The sequence below is a fragment of the Phaethon aethereus genome, assembly GCF_964289735.1.
Source record: "Phaethon aethereus genome assembly, chromosome: 1".
NCBI lineage: Eukaryota > Metazoa > Chordata > Aves > Phaethontiformes > Phaethontidae > Phaethon > Phaethon aethereus.
This window is the reverse complement of record NC_138575.1, coordinates 200600492-200618106: the sequence shown is the minus strand read 5'-3', so window position 1 is coordinate 200618106 and position 17615 is coordinate 200600492.

Genomic DNA, 17615 nt, shown 5'->3' with positions numbered 1-17615 from the left:
TCCCGTTACTCAGTCCCGTCTTCCCAGACTGCCCTAAACAATTCCTCTTTTTTTCCTGCTGTTTGCACCCCTTAAATTTATGTTCTCGCTCATGTGCAGTTTAAAGTGCTCGGCCTGCTTTTTCGGTACCTGTTTCTGAACGCGCCGCTACCTGCTTAAGGCACCGCAGCGTTCAGGACCGAGCCGTGCCCGAGATGCTGTGCACAGTAAGCGGTCGCCATGGTGGGGGGAAGCCAGCTATGGTCCGGCCCAAGGCACACAGCGACGCGCTGCCGGTGTCCTCGCAGGGGGAACCCTGGGCACGGTGGTGGCCCCAGACAGGCGTGGGCAATCCCGCCGGGCTCCGGCAGCGCTGGCCCAAGGCCGTGCAAGATGGGGGCCTGGCCCACCCACGGTGCCCAAACCACTGAACGGCACGACAGCATCACCAGCGACACGACCCCCTCACAACACGCCCGTGGAGAACCACTTTGAAGTGGTTCTTGCCTATTAGCCGGGCACGACCAGAGGACAAAGCCCGATCCTCCCCATTAGCGCGGGGTTTGCGTGCGCCCTTGCAGCTGTTACCAGCCGCCGCCATGTTTATTAGGGCAAGTGGAGCTTGCTGCAATTAGAGGCCGCTGCTGAACTGCGGCCTGTAATGCCCACAGGAGCGTGAGCCCGGGTTCGGGTCCCAGCTCAGCACATTGACCTCAGCACTCATTGACCTTCCAAAATACCTGATTTGCTGTTCACTTATAGTCTTACCAGACCTCTTCTCTCCCCTCCAGATTTTCTGCTTTCCCATTCTTTTCCTCCCACTGAAGTTGTTACTAAATATTATTCCCCACAGGTATTCCCTTATATTTTTCCAAGCTGAATCTCATTTTATTGTTTCCTGCTAATATTTCTTGCTTCTCTGTAGGTCCCTTTGTATTACTTCTCTGTCCCCAGTGAGGTTTGCAACATTTTCCTGCCCAGGATCACTTGCAAATGGACTGAACAAGTCACTTAAGCCTGTGCTATCCTTTCTCCCCTTCCCCATCTGTAATGAATGGAGCTACTTCAGTAGGACCCTGCCCTCCCTGGGGGCTCACAGCGTCCCGGGTCCCATAGCGGAGTTGTCCCCATGACGCCATTTCTGTGCAACGTGGATGGCCAAATAAGAGCAGTCACTGGTGCTGTAACAGCCTCCTGTGCCTCAGCAGTGGGGAGGTGCCCACTGCGCTGGAACCACGTGGCATAAAATATCAGCTGATATATATTAGCAGACACTTACCGGTCTTGTAACGTGCTCACAGAAACGCTGTCATGTTTGCTTGGCTTAATTTGTTCTTTATATCTGGAAAATTTCAGCACACTGACCCCGGGGTTTTTTCACCTGGCTCGTGACCCTGCACCTCTCACCTTCTCCAGCTCCTCCACGCTGGCTCATTCACAACGTTTTCTCTGGGCCTCGTGTCTTCTCCACCCCTTGCTTGCCCCAACATATCGCGCTGCGGCGGCTGCCGAGCCCGACCCGTCGGGGGGGCAGCTGCACTGGGTGGGGGCATCTGGTTAGTGGGTGGAGGCACAGCTTCATTAGGAGACTCTGTACCCATTTAAACCAGGTGATGCCTTCCTGATTTTCCAAATACTGAGAGCAAGGCAGCAAACGTTTCACCCAACACAGCTGAGAAGTGGGTAGGTGTGTCCGGGGCTCAGCACCCACTTACTCTTCCCTAGAAGAGGGGGGAGAAACCTCTCTGGAGCATAACGTGAGTCACAGCTCTCAGACTGCAAGTGCCTCCAGCATTGTACTGGCTGCTGGCTTTGGCAAAAGAAGGTTAACTTAATTTACATTTTCTTAATATTTATCAGTTTTGGTGGTTATTTACGATGAGATGAAACCACACAGATAACATCTCAAGCTGCGCTGGGCAAGGCCTGGTGGGTACATGCAGCTCGTGAAGGAGAGATGTTGTTTCCTTCTCGTTTGCGTTGTAGACAGCATCTCAGGAAAGCTGAAAGAAACTTAAACTTCCCTTAAACTTTGAAAAGAGAATCTTCTCTGCCACTGCAGGCTCTTTTCACCCACTTAGCAGGGTTATTAGAGCAAAAGTGGAATTCAAATATTCAACAAAAAGTAGAAATAACATCCTTTCTCCTAAATGGGATAATCCTTCACTTTCAGGTAAGCAATCCCTTATTCGCTGTTACCAGTCCTTCAGAAAACCTCCAGCAAAATCAAGGCAAACAATGATACATCAAGCTGAAAAATGTAGTTCAAAAGATGAGTTGCTTTCCAACAAAGCCTTCCTCATGTTTAAGGCTGAAGCAGCTCAGGGCATAGCCCAAACCGGTTTGTCTTTGTAGGTTAACTTGAAAACAAAACAGTAGGAAGGCACCACTTTGGGTGCTATCAATCCTGTTAAGCCTGGGCAAATGATCATCATGGCAGACAGCAGTAATAAAATAAAATTACTTACCTATCTCCCTTCCAAGATATTGAGCAACTTCCTTCAATCAGGTTTGGAAAGTACTTTGAAAGCTGACAGGGACAGGCTGGCAGAGCCTTTGATGCTGCTGGGCACAGAGCCGAGCTTCGCTGGGCCACAAACGTCCCTGAGCTCGACAGCACTGCGGCCACTCACACCAGGGCAAGCCTGACCCTTGCAGGACAGTGCTCCTCCGAGATGAGGACACCAGCGTGTTGTGCAGTCTTTGCTATGATTTATTACCAGAATGGTAAATACTGGCTTATGCAGCTGCTAATTCCCTCAGTGTTTGCTTTTGAGAGAAAGAATCCTATTGACTTCACACACCAGACAGTCTGCGCATGCCCGTAAATGGGGGAAAAAAGTGTTTCTCTGTTTACATCTGTACAAACCAAAAGCAACTGCTGTCAACCTCCTGTGCAGACAGAATCAGGTTGTCAGTTTAAAAGCTAAAATGCTACCTTCACTACATACAGGTAAATATGTATAGTCACATAGGATTTAATTAACACGCATGATATAGGTACGCAGTTCAAGCTCTGTTACCAGGCACATCCCAGTGAACTGACACTAGGACCAAATTACATTTTTTCCAGACAAAATCCTGTATTAGTGTGCTTGGAGGCAGCTCCTTCCGCAACTGGCAACATGGAGAAAGGAAGGAGGGAGATGGACCGGCAGTTACAAATCCAGTGCATTATACAAACCCAGCCCAATGGTCCCTTTCTTCCTGTCTTCTTTCTCCTGAGGGACTGGCAGGCATTCCTGCTGCCTGTACTGGTTACCGGCAAGAACCACCAGCTCCACGGCATCCGTCAAAACCAACAAACTTTTCCCCCACCTTGGACACAGCCCACTTGCTGTCTGCCCAGGAGCTTCCTCCTCAGCATGGATGGCCAAGAAATCACAGCAGCTTTCAGCGATGTTTCCAAGCCTCCTTTCTCCACAGCCCCAAGAGGAAACCTGCTGCTCCATCCAACTTTCTGAGAACTTGCTGCGCCCCAAACACTGTGGGAGCTTGAAGAGGCACGGGGCTGCGGTGGAGGGAGGGCCAGTGCTACGAGGCTGGGCACTGCCACAGCGGCAGGGATTACGTTTCTGAAATCATCTTGCTTAACATTCCTCAACCAGACCTTTCTCAGTTACACTTTTATTTTTTAATGCTCCCTTTTCAGATCTGACCATTAATCTATGGGTTTAGGGACTTTGATTCTCCTTTGGTCTGGTATGAGGCACGGAAGACTGCTGGCAACGGACTTAACAGCTGCTCCGGCAAATATTTGGCTCTGGGACACGAGCATGAGACGCTTTCACAGCCTTGCCTGTCAAACTGTTAGAGGGAAAGTCTCTGAGGTGATTAGTCAACTAATATATCTAATAACGGGTTTAAGCAGCAATCCATTATATTTAACAATTCTGAGAATCATTTCACTTTCAGTGCGCTGTACAAGAGATGACGGTGCAGGGAGCAGTCAGTTAAACATCGAGTTCTCCACCAGTGGAATAAAGCTTATTCAAGTTTTATCATCAATTACTTGGGCATAATTGATTGCCCAGATGTGTGAGAAGTCTTAGCATACAGCGGAGTTCCTGCTGCTACATGTTTGCGGGCTGGACTGCTGCTACGGAGGCCCAGGGAAGGAGCAGGCGTTGACCACAGCACAACGGGATACGCAAGGAGTTCGTCACTGGCTTTTTTATTTCTCTGCAAAGGAAAAGCAGGTACTAGGTCTGGCTTCTGGGATAAAAGTCTTTTGAAATGTGCTCAAGCAATGACTCGTAAAGGGAAGAGGGGAAATTTGGCTTACATCTCCTTTTTGTTTCCTAATTTAAAAAAAATCCAGAAGTAATTAGTTGTTTTAAAGAACTCTCTCTATGCTCTTAAAAGTGGTTCTGTCGGCAATCTATAAGGAAGAAAACATTCACCAAGTTATAGTACCCTAAGGAGGAAAAGTTTTAGCCAGACTGTATGTAAATATGCATTTTGTTCCTGATAAAATCTGTTTAATTCCAATATCTAATAATATCTGTACAGAAAGATCTCTTTGTTAAAGCTCATACACTTTTACTTTCTATAGGGATCTAATAATGCATCTTCCTCATGGTCACTAAAAATCAAGTAAGGCCAATCTTTTCTGCAAATCTAACTTCAGCCGTGAACTTCAGCATCACTCCTGACTCAGTGCATGATGTTTTCTTCACAAAGGAGGATGCTGTTGCCTTGAGTTGGCTGTGCCCCGTGGTCTTACAGCCCAGGCTCGCCCAGCTGAGCTGCTGAGGCTCTCTGGTGCGCCGCCACCCCCAGCTTCCCAGCAGAGCCAGCATGGGGGATGAGGTGGTTCACAGCTCACTATGAAAAAGTATTTGTTAAGTGGGAAGAACATATTGGAGCAGAGAGGATCGCAGCACATGTCCCCCAGAGCATACAGATGGAGAGCTACTGGTGACACGAGAGCCTTTGTGTGGTGCTTCATGCTGTCAGTCTTGCTTGAGGCAAGTGAGTTTGAGAGGTACTTCTCCAGGCAAGGCGACGCAAGCGAGCTCAGCAGTGCCAGCCCAGTACCTTCAGCGGAGAGCGGACGTGATACTCCCGATCAGGCAGAAGCAGGAGAGATCCTGCCCCTGTGCTCAGGGTGGTTTGGAGAAAGGCATCTCATGGTCTTGCATCACCTCACATCTCCGTACATCATCAGACTGCTCTCCCCCGCGCAAACACAAGAGCACGCAGGCTCAGTGTTACACGAGCCTCTTGCAAATTTAGCTGCAAGAAGGGAGCAAAGGAGATTTTAGGGCTTAGTTTTCCCCTGCTGTGTCTACGTGACTTAGCTGAGACAAAAGCTTTCCAAGGTTTATTTTGGTGAAGCCTTGGTGAGATCAAATGTATCATTTGTAGGAGATATCTGTCCATCTAGTTTATATAAAAAGATTTTTTTTCCCCCTGGAGACACTATTCAAACATCAGGTACCTGCTGTAAGCCTGCCAGTACCATTCTTATTTTGCCATGAGTCTTATGTCTGGGGCCTGATTCGGGACTCACTAACAGAACCAAAGCCTTGTCCTTGGCACTAACAGAAGCAGGACCTTAAAACACACCCAAAAGGTCACAGAAAAAAAAAAAATAATCCACTCACCACCTTTGCAGGCTAAATCTCAAGTGCATTTAACATTGAACTCTTGCTGCAAGACTTGCGGCGGTAGAGGGGATAAAACAAACAAGCCTTGGTCTGTTGGATTGCTTTAATAAAAGGTTTATTTGAAACATTTTTGTGCAGACATACAACAGTCAACAATGCTGTTCAAAGCTACAAATTTTCTAAGTTTCCTGAACTTTCTAAAAATACAAGTAAATGACCTTCATTTGAATTTAGTCTGGGAGGGAAACAAACTCGACTGTAATGTGATGCTGTATTTAAACTACCAGAGGACATTAATAGGACGTGAAAATGGTAACGGTTCTAGAGGAAAAAACCCACACACCACTGCTGCTCTGCTGGGAGCCAATTAAACATTCCCCCCCAGCATTACTCCTCTCTGCATACCCAGATTAAAAACCTCCCCATCTGAAACAATATTTAAGCAATTCGAGTACAGTTATGACAGACAAGCGGGCACATGACTTGGCTCGCTGATGAAAAAGATGCTGTTAAAGATGCCATCACTCAAGCTGCTGAATATTTGACCTGCCAGAGCAAGGGGCTGCACTTCGGGGGCAGGAGAAGGGACGGGGGAAGGTTTTCAAGTCGGATGACTCGTCCAACACACACATGCACACACAGTCCCAGAGGGCTTGGCTGCCTCATGGCTTTGTATCTGGAGCCCTTTTTTTTTTTTTAATTAAAAAAAAAAAAGTTGAGAAACAACTTGAGCAACTTTCCACTCTACAAGCTCTTGACAGTAGGAACAGCAAGTGCCTGCATTCCCTTCCCGAGTTAAAATATCAACCAGGAGGGCAAAGGAGAGCACATGTACTGTCTGTTAAATTCCATGTTTTCTAAGAAACCCTGCAGATGTTTTGAAATTGATTAATTTATGCCAAGACAACATCTGGAACATCTTCGCAGGGAAGCCACCCAGTAAGGTGGTCAGAATTTAAAACAATCACATCTTTCTGTTAATGTTGGCTTTTTCCCTTGGCTTCATCACTCCATAATTGCAAGGGTGCTGACCTCCCGGCTATGCACAGTGACAGTTTGGCAATACATTAGTTTTTCCTTCATCATTAGACTTCTGTCTGACTGCCCAGAGCTGTCATTGCCCACACAGAATTTGTCATTTACCCCCTTCTGTTTCCCTTTAGTAGCTACAGAGATGCTGACGGAGAATGATCCCCTCATGGCAGACTTTAGGGGAGCTTGTCTCACCTTCCTCACCCACAAAGGCAGGCTTCGGAGAAGCACCAGCACTCCGCTGTTTTACCTTCTATCCACACCACAAATGAGCAGGCCACAAATCCAAATGAACCAACCCTTAGGTTTCACACTCTAGCACAAAAAGACCCAGGTCCCCAGATTAACGAGCCCCTTCCACTGGCCCGGGGGACAGGAACCTGCCCAGGAGCAACACCTAAGGAGAAGTCCCATTAACGCTCCATGAAAGATACTCCTTGTCAGGACTGAAATAATATCAGCGCTCAGTTCCTGTGGGTCCATGAAGCAGAGAGCAGCCAGTAAACAATTTGGCAATCTGTCATAACCCAGAAAACAGCCTGCTAGAGCCAAGGGACGCTAAGCAGGGGGGCTTCCGGCAGGGACATGTTCCCTTTCTCCAAGCCCAGGACTCAGCTTGGCGCCAAAGAAAGCTCAGCTTTAGGAAGTAATGGAGCTTTGCAAGCTCACAACACAACTCTCTCCCTGCCCTCCCAGTCTCGCAGGAAGGAACCGGAGAAGTAAGCTTTATCACAGCTCTTCAGAGAAGCCCGAGGAATCCCTCCCCTCCCTTGCCTCTAACAGCAGCAGTGGTCTTAGCCAAGCTATTTTGTTTCCCGTTCCCTTCACCTCTCCAGACAGCCCATCCGAGAGCACATTCCTGGCCAGATAAACCCAGCCAGGCTGTCTGGGCTTTCTGCAGGTCACCGAGAAGCGATCACCTTTGGGATTCACTTGTGTGGCCAAGCAGCACAGGGCACTTTCTGGTTTTCATTTGCCAACGAGGCTCAGAGCCTCCATTAATCTTGCTGCTAGGTATGGAAAAGGTATGGAAAGAGTTATTCTCTGTACTCATATGGATTTATTCTGTTGTCATCCATTGTACTGACCTGTCCTGTGGCCTTGTCCAGACACACAGCTCTGGCCACAAGTGCTGAAGGGTAGTGGAGGCTCTCTTGGGTGTCTGGAGGATAATGAGGCTTTGAGGTAAGAGGATCTGAGCTCTTTCCCTCCTGGAGCTATTCAGGTCTGAGAAGTCAGTGTAGGCAGTATTACAAAACTAGTGAACATAAAATGGGAACGGGGCTGTGTTAACTGTGTAATCATACCAAAGAGACTTGCCCCAACATTATACAGGAGAAAGCTCTAAGAAAAAAAAAAATTCAATGCATATGGTTTCACCAAACACAGCACCAAGCCTTTCACATATGGTACAGAAAACAGGTAAAAGCATGTTTCACTCTATTCTAACAGGAACAGCTTGCAGTCAAGCCAGAAAGCTCAGAACCAGGAAGAATACGCTCCAGAAAGAAACTACCTGTCTGAAAGCTCAGGTCATGTCAAAGGTCCAACCTCATCAGCACTAACAGGTCATTTCCAAAGAAGCAGGGGCTGTGCTCCTGGAGCAGCTTTTTCTACCCCTGCTGCTGCTGGCAGAGTCCCACCGGCCACCATCTACAATTCAAAGACAACCACACCACCGTGTTGTGGAACAGGCAGCTCCTTGGGGCTGCCCCTTTCAGCCTGGCTGGAGAGCTGCCCTTCAGAGCAGGATCTGGGACAGAGCTCCTGCAGCACGGAGCTTCTGAGGAAGAGTGGCATGGCTGCAAATAAGCAACAGGCTGAAGAGAAGTGTCATTGCCTGCTCACTCACTTGCCAAGTGACACAGTTACTCACACAGGGCCTGGCTGGTGGGATGGGAATGGGCCTTGTACAAGTCCAGTCATCAGATTCGTGACCTGCTGAGTCTGTATCTCTTGTATACCTCTATACACTGTCTGCAGTGACAATTATGAGTTGTGGCTAGGAACAACACTGGATTTGAAGTCAAAACTCTCCCCATTTGATAGGCACTTTGGCTGTGCCTCTAACAGCTGCTTGCAGGACAGCCTCGGGGCTGTGCCCAGGGGACCCCGCAGGTACAAGGTAGGGAGGAGGGTCTGGATCTGCTTGGTGCTCAGCATCCTTGAGGAGGCATGGAGCTGCAGCATAGACTCCAGAAGAGTTGAGTACAAGGATCCTTCCTGATAGGCAAGGAGGAGCCCAACTGTGTGGAGACCAAGGAACATGTGTGGTCAGTGCCACATTTCAGAAGCAAACTGCTACCCAGATGCATTTGGTATAACACACACACAGCCAAATTCTCCTCCAACCCAACAGATATTTCATATCATCACTGTTTGTTAGACTCAACAAGTCACAGAGAGCTCTCCCTGCAAACTGACTGAGGTTTAAGGCATTGATACCATGTGATTACCCAAAACTAAGGTAGCATATCCTCAGTGCCTTAAAACTAGGGAGAAATCTGACAAATCCAAAGTGCTTCTCAGGGGTGAACACCCGCTCAAGGGCTGCTCTGCTTCAAACTTGAGCTGTGAGGCATAACAGCAAAAGTACAGTTCTCAGAGTACTGAAAAATGAAATTAAGTCATTATTTATAATACCAAGGGAGAATGTAAATAGGACATCACTAGTCTGCACTGATGACTGGAGGCAATGCAAAACAGCAGACTTGGTGAGTTAGCCCAAAAGGGCAAAATAAGCCTGCAGGACAGGGACAGTGTAAGGAGCATGCACCTCTCAAGCTCTTGGGGTTGTCTACTGAGGGCTGAGCTGCACCCAGTTATGGCCAGTGACCGTGTCATAGTCCCTGCATTTCACTTATTCTGGTCCACCTCAGCTTTCTCTTCTTTATTTATGAGCATTAACCATCTCCCGGCAAACACACTCCAGTACATGCTGCAAAAATAATGTAATCTTGGTAACAGGAGACTTCCCTGCAGCATCTGCTATTAGCTGCTGGCTCAGGCAGGGGAAGAGACTGCACGTTTTTGGCATGCACCAAGAGGCATGTGGTCTAGTGAAGTGCAGATTAGGGAGACTTGACTGTTATCTTAATTTACAGCCCATACAGTTCATGTTAACTCCACACACATTTTTGGAGACATTAGCAGCTTAGTTTGACTCAGATACTTTTACTGGTTATTCACCATTTCTCCTTGACAAGTTATTACTGACTTCCCATGCTAGCTCCCTACAGCAAGACCTGAAGCCCTGTCAAGGAAAGGAAAATGTCAACAGACTTCTCAGCAGTGCTCCGCTCAGGCTCCTGCTTGCCGGCTTTAGTTTGCTACTAGGCAATCGTTAAAGGAACAGCAGCTTCTACACAAGCAGTGATATCCAGGTTTAATTCAGGGAAATCACCACTTACCTTCTGAATATTCACACCCTCCACACACACTTTGGTCAGTGCAGAGAGCTGCCCAAGAAACTCCTTTCTGATCAACCCTAGGTAGTTAAATCTGGACAGCCAAGCAGAAATCTCCCATTCCTTCTGCTCCGATACCTTGTCTAGTTGATAAGACTTTCACATAGTGCTTTCGAAGGTCACTGTTATTGCTGCATGTGTTTGTGTTAATGCATGAGGAATTCTGTCGATGCAGAGCAGCCGCCCTTCTTTTGCTATCACAGCACCGGAATACACCTCATCATTGTTCACTAAGATGAGAAACTCCAACAGCCAGGCTACAGCATATTACAATATGCTAATTCCTGTAATGACTCCAAAGAACAAGAAGAATGCCAGGTCTTGACCTGGGTGGGCTCTACAGGATTAACTCAGCTAGAGATTAAGGCCTTACAGTGATGATAAAGTCTGACCCGCTAGCCCCAGTGTCACATACTGTATGGCCCAGTGACAAACCCCATGTGTAATTCCCATTGAGCTGACATCCAACACACACACCTCAATCTAAGCCACTACTCACTCTAGGGAGGGTTTGTGTTTGTGACACACACTGACCTCAATTTACAGAGAGGTCAAAATGATACAGCCCATAGTCTGCACTAATAAAATAAATCACATTAGATGACAGCTGCTCCTCCCCAGCATCTCTCATTATGTTCTGTAAAACTTTGTTGCACTAAGTTAAGAACAGTAAAGGCTCCAGGATCCTTTCCATTCGCTGCTCAACACACTTATCCTTCTTCATTATTCTGAGGTTTTAAGAATTTTTTTTTCAGTATCCTCATGAAAAGCCTCCAAATTGTTTACATACCAATGTTTAGTGTGTGGCTTAGAGTACAAAGACTAAGCTGATCTTTCTTTGTCTCAGTGGGAAGTTAATTTTCCTTGTGTTCTTACAAAAGGAAGAAACAGTTAGCAGTTTTGAGGACAGGCTTACACCATACACTTCCTAAACAGATTTTGTTTTTAAATAAAAGAAAGTGTTTAACAGGTTAGATCAGCATTAAGATTTAAAAGCTCCTGGGATCAGGTTTAGCCTCCCCTTATTTATTCTCTCCTCTAGTATTCATGCCTTTCAACAAAATTCATCTCCCAGAAAACATATACACCCACACTTGGCCCCTTGACATTCATGCCTATGGCAAAATTACTTGCACGTTCCCCTCATTGCATAATTGTCTCATTAACACTGCAGAAAGAAGGTGATGACTCTTCCCTCTGTGCCATCAGCCTAATCCAAGAGGAATCCTGCCTGGTGGTGCAGGAGCAAAAGCTGCTTTATAACATGGAAAGGGACTCCGAGCCTCTGAGGTGGCACTGGGAATTGAACTGCGACACTTGAGTGCTGGCATTTACTCACAACCCTTAAGGAAGATTAGCTGGTGGCCAGGCTGACGTTTTCGTTTTCCTTGCTAAACATAAATATTCATCATCAAATTGCTTTCGGATATATTTAAATCAACAAAAAGTTCTGGATGATGGTCAATAGGGCAAAAAACAGTGCCAACTTTTCAAATGCACACATGTAGTATATACATTAACCACAAAACCTGACTAAAACACAGCAGTATTTACTTTATGCTATTCAGAAATGTGGCTTGGCAACTAAAATTAATAGAACTTGTCTGGAAGACAGCATAAACTTTCTAAGAGCTCTTTCAGCTCTAACTTATGCCCCAGTTTTTGCTTTTTTTCAGAATTCCAATTTATGCAGCAGCACGCCTGTCCCACTGGCACAGCGAGGCCATGGAGCCAGCATTCCTTGTAGGGCTAACGGGTCCGAGTGTGTCGGGGCAGCCTGTTGATGGATCAGATCTGGAAGAGGGGCTGGTTTGGCTGAACCAAACAGGAGGTCTTCTCTTCACAATGACCAGCTCTGTGTGTGTGTACATGTGTGTGCACGCACATGTGTAAACCCTTCCTAACTTTCCTTTGCAAGCCTATCCTACCTGGTCAGGGGAATGCTTCTTTAGGGTTACAGTATCAGCCTCCTGTGCAAATGCGTATCTTCTTTCTCAACATCTGACATGCTTGTACCTTTTAAGTTCTCACTGTCTTGTCCCATTGTTAAAGTGGGAATGGGATCATGGAGGGAAATCCCAAGCTACAGTTGAAGTGCATGTCCAAATACCATCTGCAGAGTTACCAGGAGACACCGACTTGAGTTCATCTTTATGCACAGTGCCATGCACTCAAGACAGCTGCCCTGCCGAGCTCCCCAACTTCCACATCCTGGCTTTGTGAGTAAGCTATTATTTCGGTCTTAGAAAGCTAAGATAGAGCCCTAATAAATCCTGTAAGAGGGCAAGAAATATTCTAAGTAATTCATTGCTTGTGTAATTCTGTCATAAGAAGGCAAAGAAGCATTTTTAGCTACTGTGTTGCAATCAAAAATTTTATGCCAAATTGTCCGTTAAAATTTCAGCCAGATTAGTAAACAGTGAATATCAGAGGGAGTAAGGTCTGCATGCAGCCGTGTGCACTTGGTCTGCGTGTAACAAAACAGGAAATCTCAGCACCCCATTCCAATTAAGCAAAAGCTGATTTCTCATGGAACATAAATTTTCTACTTTTCTCCCAGAACAACCTTATGCTGATGTTTTAAATAGTGGTAAAACATTGTTTTTAATTTCACACCTCACATACCACAGTCAAATGCTTCATAACAACATAAACAAAACATTAGGCAGAGCTTTGCAACTGAATTCAAACAATGATTTCCCCCCACAATATGTACTCAAGGTTTGCAGGGAGAATACAGAAACTTATTGGCTAAGGCCACAGAAATGAGTTCTCTGGTGTTTTGGCTGCCGCTGCCAACCCTAGTCAAAAATGTGTTAACAGTGGATGCATTGATCCAAATCCCATTATTCCCACCACCCATCAAGTAAAGAACCATTTATTCTATTTCTGCTCTCCTTTTGGTTGTATCGTAGGATCGAACAACTTGCGACTGGGAAACAACACCGTGTTCTTCTTGAGAAAACGCATACCCATCTGAAAAAGCAAAGGAAGAAAAAAATAAATCACTGGAGTTCAGCTTAAGGGCACAGCCCGTTTTTAGGAACAATTTTAGGCATCATTAAAGTTATGATTGAGACTGCATACTCTGTGCTTGTGTCATTTTACATGCTGTGCACTGCATTGCCCATGTGGCACAGAAAGGATGTCTGCTGCCAGCTCTGTCTTACTGCTCCCTTCCTCAGGCCAGGTTAGTGTACACGGTCAAAATTGCCCTCATGTCAACCTCTCTAATAAACTAGACATAGATCTGGGCACCACGTTTACTCCCATAGTGGCAGAGCTTCTTTAAAGACTTGAGACAGGTAGAGATTTGCATTTTGGCTCGAGTCCTCTACAGTCTGCTTGATATCAGCAGTTTCCCTGGAGGAACATGGAAATGTCTAGACCACAACTGGATCTGAGTCACATCTTCCTCTTAACTCCATTCAGGACTTTTTTTTGTACAAGTTTCCAGGTGGCAGCTGACAAATCACGCTGGGAAACTCTCAGTTCTCTTGGCCTGTCACCCATATCTTGACTAGAGCAAACAAACATCTCCTGAAGGTCTCTATTTTGCACAAGTTAATCCTGTTAGCTAGCACAACCTTCTGGTCTCCCTAGAAACTACTCACGTGAAAATAACCATGTGTCTGGTTTCTTTTAAAGTACTGTGGACAAGGTAAGTGACATTTGTGACATGATCTGCAAAACACCATGTTACTGGTAAAACAGTCACAACAAGCTAACAGGCCAACATGGTAAAACATCAAACAATACTTAAAACAGTCATGACCCTACAGAAAATTCTGAATGGAAAACTATAGCAAAGGATAGTAGACTCTACGACACCAAGGAAAGGTGATTTTCAGGTGAAAATGGGTAATCAGCAAGGGAGAGAAGGGTAGATTAGCACGGTTACAAAAATGGAGAAGTGGGAAAGTCACAGGCTATACAGAACCTGATAATGCTCTGTAGTAGGAAAGTAGGCAAGAGTCAGGAGATGTGAGCTCTGCCTGGGAGAACCCAAGAACAGTACCATGGCTTACTCTCCATGGGCAACTCTCCATCTCCCCCAAACAGCTCTGGAAACAGGAGCTTGTGAATTCTGAAACCTGCCCCAGATACACCCCAGGCTGAAAGATGCAGCATCAGGTAAAGACAGATGTCCCACGTACTACCCAGAGACCTAGTGAATGTCTTTCACGAGTCCTTCCTTAACAAGCTCAAGGCATATTTGCCCTAGATCAGGTACCGAAGTGAGATAAGGTTGGAGCATGACACAGAGGGACCCTGTGACAGAACGGGACACATGGTTGAGCACCCTCATAAGGCCGGGGGGATGCGAGGCCCCTAAGCAACTTAGTGCCACAGGCTTCCTCCGCACGAGCCTGAATGCAGCCTGCTTTGAAGCAGGTGACCAACACTGGTAGCCAGGAGAAGCCCATGTGGCCAGAAAGGAGCTGCAGCCTTTGAGTGAGGCATATTAAAGCTTCACCTTGACAACTAAGTTGAGGCCAGGTGAGCCAACCACAGATACTCTAAGGACTCCTGGATCTTCTCCTCTGGCTGATGCCTGCACACAGGGAGGGTGGTCGGCGAGTCCTACACAGGCGTAAGCTACTGGGAGGAGAGTCTCACAACAACAGGTATGACCACTGTTCAATTAATGGGGAGGACTGTTCTCATCTCCCACAGAATGCAGGTAAATGTCACCTCTGAAGCCACAGGGACTCTGCTGTAGGTTCGAGCTCCTAAGGCTGAACACACACTCCCTTAGCAGGAGAGCACACTATCAGCAGGTTAGCTGACCTGAACCACAAGCACAGTTAGAAATATTCGCCGGTAAATCGAGGGGATTCAAACAGAAATACATCATCCAGAACTAACTCCAGTCATATCTCCCTCTTGGAGTGATTGCAGGACGGGATGAATTTTGATTTGATTACATGACCCATCATCTCAGCATCCCATTTTGTTTTCCCTGAGCAGCTCCATGCCAATGTACATATAGCTACAGAAATACAGGTTGGGTTTTCCTGCCTCTAGCTGAAGGTTCACAAAATGCAAACTCTCTTTTGGAAAAGTATGTGTATGCTGGATAATTGCAAAGGAAATATGATTTACAAAACAGGCCTTCACTTAAAAAAGTGCAGATTCACACTTAAACAAATACCTCTAGTGGGTTTGTTTCACACTAAGAGCCATCACGCTGTTAGCTTTTTTGGCTAAATTCTCAATGGAAAGTCAATTTGGTCAAAGACCACAAAAGCTAAAACCCTAAAAGACTGAGGTCCATGCCCCATAACCTGGTCTGCATCAAATATGGCTTTGCAATATTTACTTATCCAGTAAGATCACTCAGTACAGTAGATTCTTCAACTGTCATAACTATTTCAAATCCAGCACTGACCACACAAGTGTGTGGAGCCCATCAACCCCCGGTATCTTCCCATGACCTCCTTATTCCAGGCACGTGCCTATAACCAGCCAGGCAGCCCAAGCACTCTGCAAAGCCAATGGAAAATGCAATCAAAGAAATATGTTCACTACTCTCACACCAGCAGGAAACACCTTAATGTTTTCTGACAAGAAAAGATCAGGCTAAGACAATCGATGGTTAAGAACACCAGTGGTATCCTTACATGCTCATGTTCTTGATCCACTCTGAAACATCAGCAATGAGGGTTTTGTGAGCGTATCATGGGAAAGGCTGCGACCTCCATACTTGCACACTGCCCTACTTTGTTGAAGCTTGACATTTGGCAGTTTGTTTAAAACTTTTCCTGTTGATCTCTATACAGGAAGATAAGTTCATATTACTTTTTTTTTATTCACATCACAATTAAAATCCAGCTTCAAGCTGACTGTGCCTCGCAGAGTCAGAATGCTGTGAATGCTCAAGTCCCATCCGCGCTCCCAAGCAGCTCTACATTTCCACTATTTTCAGACCTCATCCAAAAACAATGAAAGTTTCCATCTGCCAGTTACCAGGGAACTTTTCAGAAGTTTGAACTTTTCCCCCAATGCTGGTTTTAAAACCGTACCTACGAGCCTGCCCTTGGAACAAAGCTCTCATTGTTTGGCTGTCCTGCAGCAGCCCAAGGAAGGAGCACGTTTCTTTGGGGCTTTCTGGGCAGAACACACTCATGGCTGTCGCAGAAGGATAGACTTTTGTACTCAGAAACTTTCTACTAATGGAGGAAAGGAGCACTTTTGAATATCTGTCAGTGGGGCTCATTTGTTAAGAGGAGATTCACATTCTCATCAAATCTAAGGTTTCACTCCTACCAGATACTATCAGGCAACCTACTGAATTTTAAAAGCATCCTGTTGGGTCTTTTTAAAGCTTTCATATTCTATTAGTAGATCAGAAGCTAGTCTCCCATTAGGTTTCTAATTTAACTCTTCTTCTGTTCACTATAATGACCATTGCAGTCTGTGCAACGCTGGGTTAGAGAAACTGTGTCCATGCGTGTGTCTTGAACACAGACAGTAACGCTGCGCAAGCTCAACAGCCCACTCACATGCAACAGTTTCCAAGACCAGCACCAGAAAGGGTCCAGAGCACACTCTTTTTTCCAGAAAAGCTGCTCATGGAAGGACTGTGTAAAGTTTTAGTCACTTCAGGGATTTATTTTAGAGCCCTCCTACTCCTTGCACTCTCCTTTGATACACCTGAACTGTCTGTCCCAACCAGCAAGAGGGCAGCTCTCACTGGAAACCTGGCAGAAACCTTGCCTTCCACAGCATTTCACTATTTCATAAACGCCGTGCTATTATGGTTTAGTATAGTGCAAAGTATAAAATGCATTTTACTGTCATGTTGGTTGCCTTTGGAGAAAAATGCCCAGATTTAAATCCACTAAAATTAAGTTTTAGGGTTTGGTGGGATGAGAGAGGTTTTTTTTTTTTTTTAAAAAAAAAGTCTTTTAGGAGATGCTTCTACATAGACACCAAAAACCTCTGACGTCATAAAAAATCAACTTTAGGCTATCACTTGGCCAGCCAAATTCTCTCTCAGGCCAACGTCTGGTTGTGCACAGTTTTTAAGGGATTTACGATGATGTTGCAGGTCACATTTCCAATTAAACAGTAAATGCTAACTCAGCTTTGACTTCTCTGGCAGCCCTCTTCCACTTATCCTGGGAAAGTGAGAGCTGCTTTAAATCTTGAACATTTTGACTAACACTTACAGAAATAATTCATTTCTCTGCTGATAAACTATGCCTGTGTTTTCTAAAGGGCTCAAGAGGAATTTCTGACAAATGGTCCCATCTCTTTCATCCCAGATACTAACCTACAAGTATTTGCAGGCAGAAAACAAGTCGGATGCCATAGCACCAATTATAAACTAGTTATTCCTATTTCTTTTTCTTAAGTTGATTTTAAAAGATTGCAACTCCACTTGACAGTGAACAAATATGTAGCTTGGAAAAAATATGGAATGTATATTGTATTTCAAACACACACAACATAAGAGGAAATGGAGTTTAAAAGGCATCTCAAGTAGCTACCCTGTTGTTTTTCAAATCAAAATGCACCA